At 39.4% G+C, this 13,479-nt stretch overlaps 1 long non-coding RNA gene across 1 annotated transcript; it reads left to right on the forward strand.

Moving 5' to 3' along the window:
- Positions 1 to 2,865: 2,865 nt before the first annotated feature.
- On the forward strand, positions 2,866 to 3,586 carry LOC103103008 (uncharacterized). Its single transcript, XR_465852.3, has 2 exons — positions 2,866 to 3,104; positions 3,217 to 3,586. It is a non-coding gene; the product is annotated as an uncharacterized LOC103103008 (long non-coding RNA).
- Positions 3,587 to 13,479: the final 9,893 nt, after the last annotated feature.

Below are 13,479 nucleotides of genomic sequence, written 5' to 3' on the forward strand. Positions count from 1 at the left end.
CTTACCGGCTCTTCTACCGTGGAACCCAAGATTGTATTCAGAATCAGAATACATTGATTCTGAAAGAGGGTAAGGGTTTTTATTTTTCTAAAAGAGTTAGGTGGGGGCAGCTGGGTGGCTCAGTGGATTGAGAGTCAGGCCTAGAGACATGAAATCCTAGGTTCAAATCTGGCCTTAGATACTTCCCAGCTGTGTGACCCTGGGCAAGTCACTTGACCCCCATTGCCTAGCCCTTACCACTCTTCTGCCTTGGAGCCAATGCACAGTATTAACTCCAAGACCAAAGGTGAGGGTTTAAAAAAAAAAAGAATTAAGTGATGTTTTTGTAGATATATGATTGGCAGTTTTGGTTTTAAAAGATTAATCTATTATGAAAATGAATAATATGGAAATAGGCATCCAGTGATAAAACATGTATAACCCAGTGGAATTGCTTGTCAACTCCCGGAGGGGAGAAGGAAAAGAGGAAGGAGACAGCATGAACCTTGGAACCATGGAAAAATATTTCTAAATGAATTTTTAAAAATAAAGGTTAAGTGACTTGCCCAATGTCACACAGTTAGGAAGTGTCTAAGGCCAGTTTGGAACCCAGGAACTGGCTCTCAATCCATTCAACTACCTGGTTACCACTCTTAGTATCAACTCTAAGACAGAAGAGTGGCAAGGGCAAGGCAATTGGTATGGGTTAAAGCTAGTCGGTATCTGAGGTCAAATTTGAACCCAGATCTTCCTGACTCCAGGCCTGGATCTCTATTATTCACTTAGCCACCTAGCTGCCCAAGGTATTTCATTTTTTAAAAACATCTCATGGGAGCAATTAAGGTGGCATAGTAGGGCAAGTCTCTTCACCCCCATTGCTGAGCCCTTACCACTCTTCTGCCTTAGAACCATCACAGTACTGATTCTAATACAGAAGATGAGGGTTTAAAAATATTTTTATAGTCATTTTCATGTCACTCACTAAGTAAAGCCAGATTCTAAACTTGCAGAAATTCTAAAACTGGGCAGGCCATTAAACTCACTATTTTTAGCTACTTATGTGGCCACCAGGTAGTGTAGTGGGGAGAGCGTGAGGGCTGGGGTCAGGAAGACCAGAACCTAAAATAAATCTTGTAGCCTAACTAGCTGTTCCACCCTGGGCAAGCCTTACTTCCTTCACCTGTAAATGGGGTAAAAAAATTCTAGTTAAAAATTAAATTTAAAATTTTTCTGACATATTTTACTCCATTTCATTTTCCATATTTTATATTAAATATCTGAAATATATTAATTTAAATATATATCTATTTTAATATATACACTCTTTTATTTATATAGTTTAAATATAATATATATTAGGAAATATATTATATATTTAATACATTTTCTACATTATTACATATAAAATGTTATACATTTGAAACATATGTATTCAATGTTATATTAAATATATCATATATTTAATGTACAAAATTTTATATTAATATACAATGTATTTTAAAATATATTATATGTATTAAATAAATTATATAGTCAACATAGAGAATTATAAATTACATAGAACCATCTGCATTTATTATATATAAAATATGTTATATATTTTAAGCATATCATATATTTATTAAATTACAATATATTGTATTTAATATATCATATATTAAATGTGTTAAATATATTTCATATCTAGATTCTATTAATATATTATTTTTAATATATTATATTTAAATATATAAATATATAAAATAGAATCATCTACATTTATTATATATAAAATATGTGATATATTTTAAATATATTATATATTTATTAAATTTACAATATATTGTATTTAATATATCATATATTAAATGTGTTAAATATATTTCATATCTAGATTCTATTAATATATTATTTTAATATATTATATTTAAATACATAAATATATGAAATAGAATAATCTACATTTATTATATATAAAATATGTGATATATATTAAATATATCATATATTTACTAAAATTAAAATACATTATATTCAATATATCATATATTAAATATGTTATATGGTTATAAATGTTATAGATTTCATATATAGATTCTATTAACAAATGATATATTTAGAATATATTATATTGTATATTTATTCAATTTTAAATATAGCACATTGAATATACTATATATTACATATAATAGGTGTAATATAGTAAATATATTAAATTTTACACATATTTTCAGCTACTTATGTGGCAACCAGGCAGTGTAGTGGGGAAAAGTGTAAGGGCTGGGGTCAAGAAGACCAGAACCTGAAATAAATCTTACAGCCTAACTAGCTATTTAAACTTGGGCATTAATTTTTTTTAAAAATGACATTTATTATATATAAAATGTTATATATTTTAAGTATATTGTATGTTATTATTAATTTTAATATCTCTAATAATTAATTAAATAATTAAAATAACAACGATAAAATATTAATAATAAAAATAAACATTATTTATTTATTATTACGTATATTGTATATTGAATATATATTCAATTTAAAATATATTACATTATATGTTACATATAATATATCAAATATATTACATTGAATACTATACATTACATAGAATATATGTAATATATTAAACATATAAAATATATAATCTATTAACATCTATATTTAACATATAAATATATACTAGATTGTATATGGATTTAAAAATTAATTCTTAACAAAGGGACTCAAAGAATCCAGGCAATGGAGTAAAGAATGTGTCCAGGCTGCAGAATCCAAGGTTATTAAAAAATAAAAGTTACATCGTTTGCAGTCAATTCCTGCCTTTGCTCTGGCCGCACCGGTAGAAGCATTCTGGAAGTGTACAAACAGACGGGGGGGGGGGGGGGGGGGGGGGGGAAGACTGAATCTCGGCGATACTTCACTAAGGTCTGTGTAGCCCACAGTGCTGTGGGGAGCATCAAAGGAGACAACGGAGAGGAGGAGATGCTCCTTCCAGCTCCACACAAAGGCTACCTGTAGGTCTGGGGAAGCCTGCGGGGCCTCGTGCAGCCGGGAACAATGAGCTTTGTTTGTTTCAGGCCAGGTCAGTTTCCGTGGGAACTGGAATACCTTCAGTCTGGAAGATTCCGCTCCTGCTCCACAGGGTAGGTACCAGCGCCTACAACTGCTTTCAAATGTGCCGGGGAGGGGAGGAAGGGGCTCTTGGAGGCCCCTTGGTTTTCCCTGACCTGTAAATAAACCTGTTCATTCCTGCAGCTTTCTCAACCATGAGTTTGCAAGAGAAGTCGATGGAAGCAAACCTGGCCATGGCAGATCTGATGTTCCCAAATTTGTCTGGGTAGAGGAATGAGTCAAAGAAGTGAGAAAGCTCTTAAACTATACCTGGGACCTTCATTTTATGTGAGAACACACCCGGCTAGGCAGGGGCCAGCTGGAACCATTCTCTGGAGCCCATTGTTAAATTTTCAAAGTGAGCGTTTATTTACACCTTGGAAATCAGCAAATGTTACACGTCAGGGTTTGATTTTTGTTTTATTGATTGTCTAGACTTAAAGCAAAGAATTGAGAAAATGTTAATGATGGGGATTAAACTGAACAGTGCCCTCATCTGGGCATTTAAAATTTTTTTTTTTTTTTGAGAGTTGTCAAACGTTTGTGTGAGCATCTGTACTACCCCGCAGAAGTTATGGCCCAATGGAATATCAGAGCTGAAAGAAGCTTTAGAAACCATCAACTCCACTCCTAAGAGGGAAAGGGCTTGCCTTGTCTCTCCAATTCTGAGTTTCTAGGTCCAAATCTCTGAATTTAAATAGCTTTCAAAGTTGGTCATGCCTTAGAATGTAGCTTTGTTATTGTTTAGTCATTTCAGTCCTTTCTGACCCTTCATGATTGCACTTGGGGTTTTCTTTTTTTTTTTAAACCCTTCCCTTCCGTCTCAGAATCAATACTGTGTAATGGTTCTAAGGCAGAAGAGCGTTAAGGGCTAGGCAATGGGAGTGAAGTGTTAAGTGACTTGCCCAAGGTCACACAGCTAGAAAATATCTGAGGCCAAATTTGAACCCAGGACCTCCCATCTGCAGGTCTGGCTCTCTAGTCACTGAATCACCTAGCTGCTCTGTGTTATTAATGTATCTTATGAAGAGCTTGAAAGATATTAAGATTTACTCATGAATGTAACACTATCTGAAATTTGGGCCATTTAACAAAAATTGTAGGTCTGACCTGAATCGCCTTACCTACTTTGAACCTCAGTTTCCCAAGTATAAAACAAGGGTTTCAAACCAAATGATATTTAACATCCTCTCTGGCTCTGACATCCTTTGTCCTAAGCCCTCTTCTGGCACTCCATTGTCCAAGTTTCTATAATTGCCATCTGACCCTGCTGGGCCTGGATGAAGAGGGAGAAGCGACACCCTACAAAATTTTCAGAAATCATCCTTAAGGGGCAGCTGGGTAGCTCAGTGGATTGAGAGCCAGGCCTAGAGATGGGAGGTCCTAGGTTCAAATCTGGCCTCCAACACTTCCCAGCTGGGTGACCCTGGGCAAGTCACTTGACCCCCATTGCCTAGCCCTTACCACTCTTCTGCCTTGTAGCCAATACACAGTATTGACTCCAAGACAGAAGGGAAGGGTTTAAAAAAAAAAAAAGAAATCATCCTTAGATAGTGAATGAGCCATGGTGTGTATTGGACCTTCCTTAACTCTTCTAAAAAACTAATTCATTCATTTATTATTGCTCTTTTTAGCTTTTTTTTTTCATTCTTTTTCACTTTCATGAACTTGTTTTAAAATTGTTATTGAGAGCCAGGCCCAGAGATGGGAGGTCCTGGGTTCAAATCTGGCCTCAGACACTTCCCAGCTGTGTGACCCTGGGCAAGTCACTTGACCCCCATTGCCTAGCCCTTACCGCTCTTCTGCCTTGGAACCAATACCCAGTATTGATTCTAAGACAGGAGGTGAGGATTTTAAAAAATTATTATTATTATTTATTTGTGGGTTGTTTTTTTCTTTCACTAACTCTTGCCCCAGATCTTGGAGGTTCCTGGAATGTTCAAACCCAGTTTCAGGCCTTGACCCAAGTGCTATCTATCTAGCAGGGGTGGAATCTCCCAAGCAGAATCAAAGGGCAGAAAGTATCCCTGTTCCCACAGAGACTGACCTTGTCTGTAGCAAACAGAGCTCATTGTCTCCTGGGAAATCAGGTCTCCTAGAGGCTTTGCAAGATATTCTGTGAACTAGCTGGATAATAGTGGGTGAGCCACTTGCCTTGGCCCTGGGATTTTTTAAGGTTTACTAATTGACTTTAGGGGGTTATCTGAAAAGTAACAAGGATGAGATATATTTTTAAAAATAAAGAATCCCCATTGGGAAGCAGATATGCCAGAGTCCAAAGACCAAAAGTCCCATATTCTGCTTGGAGTTCAGATACAGCCTCCGACAATTAAGAGGCAGGAAGACCTGAGTCAATAAGTCACTTAACTTGAGTCCAACTCAGTTTCTTCATCTGTAAAGTGAGGAGAATAATAGCATCTACCTTCTAGGGTTGTTGGAACAATCAAATAATAATTATAAAAAGCTTAGCATCATGCCAGGCATAGAGTAAGAACTATATAAATGATAGCTATTATTATTTTTTATTATAATTATTATTTTCTTCTGACTCAACATATTTTCACTGCAGAATCCTCTGACTCCTCATCTCTGTCACTTGGCTTCCTTTAATTCTTAGTTAATATCCTTCCTTCTCGAGGAAGCCTTTTGAGATTTTCCTTAATCCCAGTACTCTCTCCCACTGAGATTATCTCTGATTTATCTGCTCTCTATCTTATTTGTACAAGCTAGCTCCAGTATTGTCTCACCCTTCAGATCCCAGGCACCTTGAGGGCAGAGACTGCTTTTGCCTCTTCTTTGTATTTCCCCAGTGCTTATTGCTTTCCCTTGCCTTGACAATAAATCTAGATTGAAGGAACTAGAGGAAGGGTATAATGTCTGTCTTCAAGAATTTCAAAGATGGGAAAAGCTGGGTGGCTTAGTGGATGGAGAGCCACACCTAGAGTTCTAGGTTCAAATCTGGCCTCAGACACTTCCTAGCTGTGTGACCCTGGGCAAGTCACTTAACCCCCATTGCCTAGCCCTTACCACTTTTCTGCCTCGGAACCAGTACATAGTATTGATTCTAAGATGGAAGGTGAGGGTTTAAAAAATATTTAAAAAAATAATAATTTCACGGATAGTTATATGGAAAAAGGGATTAGAGGTGTTATGCTAGACCTCAAGGGACAGAAATAAGAGCAGATTTGACATTAACATCAGGAAAACATCTCTAATGCTATGTATGAGTTCTCCCCTAATGGAATGATATGTCTCAGGTAGGTAAGGAGGTGTCCATCATTGGAGGTGTGTAAGTAGAGAGTGGAGGAACCCTGACCAACTTAACTGAAGCTGGAACCCTCTGATGGGAAGATGCTTCCAGTTCTGAAATTCTGAGTTTTGTGCTCAAACTGCCAATGTTGGGGCAAAGAAAGAGGTTTTTTTTTTCTTCACCCAAATAGTCAATATTGCTAGGAATTTTTCTTCAAAGTGGCTCTGGAATATTTTGTTCACCTATTCATTGCATCTAATAAAGGACACACAATGCTTCATTTTTGCATGGAAGGTGGATGTTGGAAGCATCTTTGTCCTCAATTCAGGCTGGATTTGAGCTCCCTCTGGTGGACCTGGGGCATCAGTTGAGTTTGGCTTTTCACCTAGTCTAAGGAACATTAGCAACTATCATAAAATCTAAGAACCAGAAGCCCAACCCAGAACAGGAAAAATATCTGTAAAATCACACCCAGGGGAGCATAGTGCCTCTGTCTGAACATCCTCAAGGAGAAGAGGTGGCCCATTCCACTGTTCCATTTTTGCTCAGCTTTCATTGTTCGGAAGCTTTTCCTTTTGTTAAGCTGAAATTCACCTGTGATTCTTTCCCACAAGGCTCTTAGTTCTGTCCTTTGGGGCCAAGCAGAGCAAGCTGAATCCTTCCAAATTCAAAATTCATGAGGCAAGAAGGGATCTCTAAAATCACCTGGGGCTGAAGAGGAATCCCCACTATCTTTAGCACAGTGGGAAGAATGCCCAACTTGGAGTTATAGGACCAGAATTCGAACCCAAACTTTGAAGCTTACTTCCTTTAGAACTTGAGCAAGTCACTTACTTCTCTCTGCCTCAGTTTCCTCAACTGTAAAATGGGAGTGGTGGGATCAGTTCTTTCCATCTCTTTTTTTTTTTAAACCCTTACCTTCTGTCTTGGAGTCAATACTGTGTATTGGCTCCAAGGCAGAAGAGTGGTAAGGGCTAGGCAATGGGGGTCAAGTGACTTGCCCAGGGTCACACAGCTGGGAAGTGTCTGAGGCCAGATTTGAACCTAGGACCTCCCATCTCTAGGCCTGGCTCTCAATCCACTGAGCTACCCAGCTGCCCCCTCCATCTCTTTTAATTATAGAAAGGCAGAAGTCTTGGAATCAGGAAGATCTGGTTTCAAACCCTGTTCCTGGTACAGTTAATCCTCAACCAGTTTAACTTTCCCAACTTCAAATGTTTGTATCATTTTATTAGTGCCCTCATTTTCGCTTTCGCTTTGATAGTGGTCACAGTCAGTTATGCTCCGTAGATCAGGAGGCCTGGAGAGACTAGTATCCTGTTGGGAACTCCATTGGTCCAGTTCCCAGGATATTTGTAGAGTAAATAGCTCCAGGGGCATTGGTTGAATATTTTCATTGTTTGCCTTTAAAACTCGAGTTTTGTGTTGCAGTCATGCCCCCAAAGTGTAGTGTAAGTCCTTTGGGCTCTACACCCAAGGGTGCAAAGTCAGTGATGTGGCTTAGTGAGAAAATAAAGGTGTTAGATAAACTTGGTAATGGAATGCCTGCAGCTTCTGTTGTCTAATCAAGCAGCTGGCTGGAGATGTCCCATCACTGATGGAAGCCACTCACCTCTGCTAAACTCCCATACTCTGGGACCCTTCAGCAATATTGGTTCTAAGGCAGAAGAGTGGTAAGGGTGAGGCAATCGGAGTTAAGTGACTTGCCCAGGGTCACACAGCTGGGAAATGTCTGAGGTCGAATTTGAACCTAGGACTTCCCATTGCTAAATCTGGCTCTCAGTCACTGAGCTACTCTGAAATCAATTTAAAAAAATAAGATGTTAACACAAAAGATTGTGGAATTTTAGGGGATTACTAGCAAGAAAAATGTTTTGTACAATACAAATTTTATTTTGTATACTATCTCTTATGGTTTATTTCATGATTACTGGGTTCGAAAAAGTATATATTATCAAAATTTATATTATGTTATAAATAGTAGTAGTAGTAGTAGTCTCTCGGTGACCGAGAATGACGATTGTCTTTGTGCATCATCATCTATTGATGTACCCTCATGTGGCTCTGGAGTCCAAAGGCTGAGGCGCACAGTCTGTGGCACATGGGGCCTGGGACACCAGTTGTTACGGGAGGTGCGGGTGTGGCCTGGTGTCGGCGTTCACACGCAGCGGCAAGACGTCCACGTCGTTCATCTTCAAAGGTGGTGACGGCGGCATGGCTAATGTGGGTTCGCCAGCTGCTTCTGTCAGAGGCAGCGAGTTCTAGTTGCTTTGGTGTAATGCCAGCCCACTTCAAGTTGGACTTTAGCTGATCCTTGAATCTTTTCTTTGGTCAGCCTTGTTTCCTGAGTCCAGCTGACAGTTCACCATAGAATACCTGTCTTGGTATTCACTGTGGGTCCATGCGGATGACGTGTCCAGACCATTGTAGCTGGGTTTTGAGGACCAGGACTTCGATGCTGGTGGAGTTGGCTCTGTCGAGGACTTCCTGGTTGGTGATTCGGTCCTGCCATTGGATCCTCATGATTGACCGGAGGGAGCGTTGGTGGAATTGCTCCAGCTGTTTCATGTGCTTCCGGTACAGTGTCCATGTCTCACAGCCGTACAGGAGCGAGCTGAGGACCACTGAGTTATACACTTTGAGCTTCGTCGCAGTGCTTACACCTCTGTGTTGGAGGACTTTGCAGTGCAGCCGCCCAAGTGCCTGGCTGGCCTTTTGGATCCTGGCATTGATCTCGTGGTCTAGGGACCCGTCGTTGGCGATGGTGCTGCCCAGGTACTTGAAAGTGTTGACGTTAGAAAGCTGCGTGCCATCGATGGTAATGCACGGCTGGTTCGTTGGCCTCCCTGGTGCAGGTTGGAACAGCACCTCTGTTTTGCTGAGGCTGATAGTCAGGCCAAACAGTTTTGTTGTGGTAGAGAACCTGTCCACAATGGTTTGAAGATGATTTTCTTGGTGGGCCATGAGAGCACAGTCATCTGCGAAGAGAGCTTCCAGGATGAGTCTCTCTGCTGTCTCTGTTTTTGCAGTCGGGCAGCGAAGGTCAAATAGTGAGCCATCCAGTCGGTATTTGATGTAGACGCCCAGGTCTAGATCCATCACAGCATGTCGTAATACTTGGGTGAAGGATAGGTTGAATAGTACCGGAGCGAGGACACAGCCCTGTTTCATGCCATTGGAGATGTTGAAGTGATCAGAAGTCTCTCCACCAGATAGGACTTTCCCTGTCATGTCGACATGAAAGAGCTGGATCAGTTTGACGAATTTTGCTGGGCAACCGAGCTTGCTGAGGATCACCCACAATGTGTCCCTGTTCACTGTGTTGAACGCCTTTGTCAGGGCTATGAAGACAATGTAGAGACTCAGGTTCTGCTCAAGGCATTTTTCCTGCATTTGCCTCACCGTGAAGACCATGTTGATGGTGCTGTGATCTGGTCGGAAGCCACATTGTGATTCAGGCAGGTTCTGCTCTGAAACAGATGACAGGAGTCTGTTGAGTATAACACGGGTGAGGATCTTTCCAGCAATGGAGAGTAGTGAGATGCCTCTGTAGTTGTCACAGGCTGCTCGTGAGCCTTTGTTCTTGTATAGGGCTACGATGGAGGCATCTCTGAGTTCTGGGGGCATGTCTTCCTCTTCCCATATGCTGGTCAGCACTATGTGGAATGCCTGGAACACCTTTCCATTTAAGGCCTTGTACACCTTGGTTGGGATCCCATCTTTACCGGGTGCCTTGCCTGCACTCATTTGTTTAATGGCTTTTTGGACTCCCTCTATTGAAGGAGGGACGTCAAGTTGTTCAATGGTGCAGTTTTGGGGGATCTGGTCAAGGGAGCTTTGGTCGACTGAAGAGGGTCGGTTGAGAAGCTGACTGAAGTGTTCTTTCCACCCGTTGCTGATGCCTTTTTTATCTTTTATGAGAGTGTCACCGTCAGAGGATAGCAAGGGAGTAGTGGTGGGTTTTAATGGCCCATAGACAGTCTTGAGGGCACTGAAAAATTGTCTGTAGTTTTTCATATCAGCAAAGCGCTAGATTTCTTCTGCCTTTTTTCCCCACCATTGGTCTTGCATCTTCCTGATCTCACACTGCGCCGTGGCTTGGAGAGACTTGAATCTGTCCTTTTTAGGAGCAGAGTTTGGGTTATTTTGCCACTCCATAAAGGCTTTGTTCTTTTTGCTCAATAGGTCTTCAATAGCAGTGTTATAAATAACTATATTCATAAAAGTATATTGGGGTGCAGTTAGGTAGCTCTGTGGATTGAAAGTCAGGCTTAAAGACCAGAGATCTTAGGTTCAAATAGGACCTCAGACACCTGTGTGACCCTGGACAAGTCACTTAACTCCCATTGCCTTGCTCTTACTGCTCTTCTGCCTTGGAACTGTTATAATAATGTTGATAGTGATACCTACAATAGGAAACTGGATTAGATACTTAATTGGCTGTCTTTAAGTATCTCAGTTTCCTTTTGTGAAGGGAAGGCAAAATGATCCTTCCTTCACTGGGTCATCGCACACAAGTCTTGGAGATTATTTTGTATACAAAATATCTCTGTTTATTGAGAAACCAAGGGTAGAATATGAGGATTAAAGCACAAGGATGTCCTAGTTCTAAGCCCTAATACTCCAACCCTTCAATCTACATCCATCTCAAGATGGAGTCTTCAGGTCTTCTGGTTATTCTATCCCTTCCTGGCTCTAACTAGTTTCCCACCAAAACCTTTCTAATCTACCTGACTACAATCCTCAGTTGTTGATTCAGTTATTTGTTGTCTCCAAATTTACTGAAAATGAACCCAAGATGGCTGAGTTCACTCAGAGCTGAGTCTGATACCTCAGAGCCCAACAAACAGGATCTTCAGGTAAACCTTCTCTCAGGCAGTGTTGGTAAAAATAGCAGGTATAGATAGATCTTCTGCAAAATGTTCTCTCCAGTGAAAAAGGAACTTCCAAAGGCAGTTTAAAGGTTTCCCTTCTTCCACAAAAGGTTACAGTAGAAAACCTCAGAAGACAGCAGCAGCCTTCCTCTCCCAGCTCAGGCTAGGAAGTGGCAGTTCCTCACTCTCTCCTCTAGCTCCCTGTACTTTGCAAGATCCCTTCCAGGATACTTGGAATGAACTCATGTTAGTAACTCTGGAGGCAGCATCCAGGATTCTTAAACTTAACCCTACCAAAATTCAGCTTTCTATAATCCCATTCCTATAGAACTAATACACAGTTTTGATTCCAAGATGGAAGGTAAGACTTTTTAAAGAGTATATTTTCATTTTTTTGTTTGTTAATTTTATTTTTTTCTGGGTTATACATGTATTATTATATAAAACACAATTCTTTGTTATTCATTTTTGTAAGTGAATAATCCTATAAAATCAAAACCCCAAACCATATCCCCAAATAAACAAGTGATAAATCATATGTTTTCATCTGCATTTCTACTCCAATAGTTCTTTCTCTGGAGGTGGATAGGATTCTTTTTCATAAATCCCTCAGAATTGCCCTGGATCCTTGTATTGCTGCTAGTAGTAAAGTCTCTCACATTTGATTATTCCACAATATTGCTGTTACTGTATATAATGATCTCCTGGTTCTGCTTATTTCACTCTGCATCAGTTCATGAAGGTCTTTCCAGTTTTTTCTGAAATCCTCCTGTTCATCATTCCTTATGGTATAATAGTATTCTATTCTCCCCCCAAAAAGTGCATTTTCAGCAAACTCTAGTGAAAGATTACCTTTTTTGGCAGTCTCAGAAATCTAACTTCCTATTTCCCATAGTTTCAATGTATCAACATTCGGGTTGTGTTCAAGGAATGTTACCTCCAAACAAGTTGAGGATCGACTGTAAGTTAACTTAGTTAACGGCAATCACAACTTCACAAGTGGCCGTGACTCGGTGGCTAGAGAGCAAGCTAGATCAGCAGATTGTAGCTTCTAAATCAATTAATTTTTTAGGCATTTACTATGTGCTAGGCCCTGTGCTAAGAACTAGTTACACAAAGAAAAGGACAGTCCTTGCTTTCAGGGAGTTCACATTTAAAAAATAGTTGTTAATCTATTTTGGTTTTGGATTACTTACATTTCTTTCTGGGTCTTTCTCCCTTCAAGAGAGCCATTCTCTCTTTAACTTAAAAAATATGCATTTTTTAAAGATGGAGAAAAAAATCTTTAAATTTATTTAATCTTTAAATAAATATATATTTATTTAATTAATTTAGAATATTTTTCCATGATTACAAGATTCATATTCTTTCCCTCCCCTCCTCTTACACCCCTCCAATAACCAACGAGCAGTTCCATTGGGTTTTACACATGTCATTGATCAAGATCTATTTCCATATTATTGCTATTTGCAATAGAATGATCATTTAGAGTCTCCATTCCCAATCATATCCCCATCAACCCATGTGATCAAGCAAATGTTGGAGAAAAAAAAATTCTGCAAAACCAATCAATGTATTAAAAAAAAATCTGACATTATGTGCAATAGATTCCTACCACTGAAAAAAGGCAAGAGGAGGTATATTTTTCCATATCTCTTCTTTAGGACTAAGGTCATTTGTTATAATTTCACAACATTCTATTTCAGTTTTTTTTAGATTGTTCTTCCCATTTGCATTATTGTAAATGTATGGAACAGATTCATCATTCAATCAGTTCCATATTTGCCTAAAATACTATTTAACAAGTCACTTAGCTATTCTGTCTGTTTCCTCATCTGTAAGTTAAAGCATTGAATTTGATGACTTCTAGGGCCTCTTTCTTTCTTTTTAACCCCATACCTTCTGTCTTAGAATCAATACTAAGTATTGGGGTTAAGTGACTTGTACACAGGATTATACAGCTTTTTATGTCTGAGACCACATTTGAACCTAAGACCTCCCAACTCTAGGCCTAGATTCAGAGTTCTATATATGGGGGCATTAAGGGAGAACAGAGAGAAGAGAATGAGGTCCAAGATGAAGTCTTGAGGGATGTCCGCATTTAGTGGATGGGAAAGAGATGAGCAAAGGAGTCTCTAGAAAATGCATCTAGGAAGTGGTCAAAGAGGTCAGAGGAGATCCAAAAGAAAGCAATGTGATAGAAGGTAAAGAGAAGAAGGCATCCAGAAAGAGGGGATAACTAACAATGCTAAAGGTTGCAGGGAGCTCAAGTTAAATGGAGTC

The sequence above is a fragment of the Monodelphis domestica genome, chromosome 3 (assembly GCF_027887165.1).
Source record: "Monodelphis domestica isolate mMonDom1 chromosome 3, mMonDom1.pri, whole genome shotgun sequence".
Taxonomy (NCBI): domain Eukaryota; kingdom Metazoa; phylum Chordata; class Mammalia; order Didelphimorphia; family Didelphidae; genus Monodelphis; species Monodelphis domestica.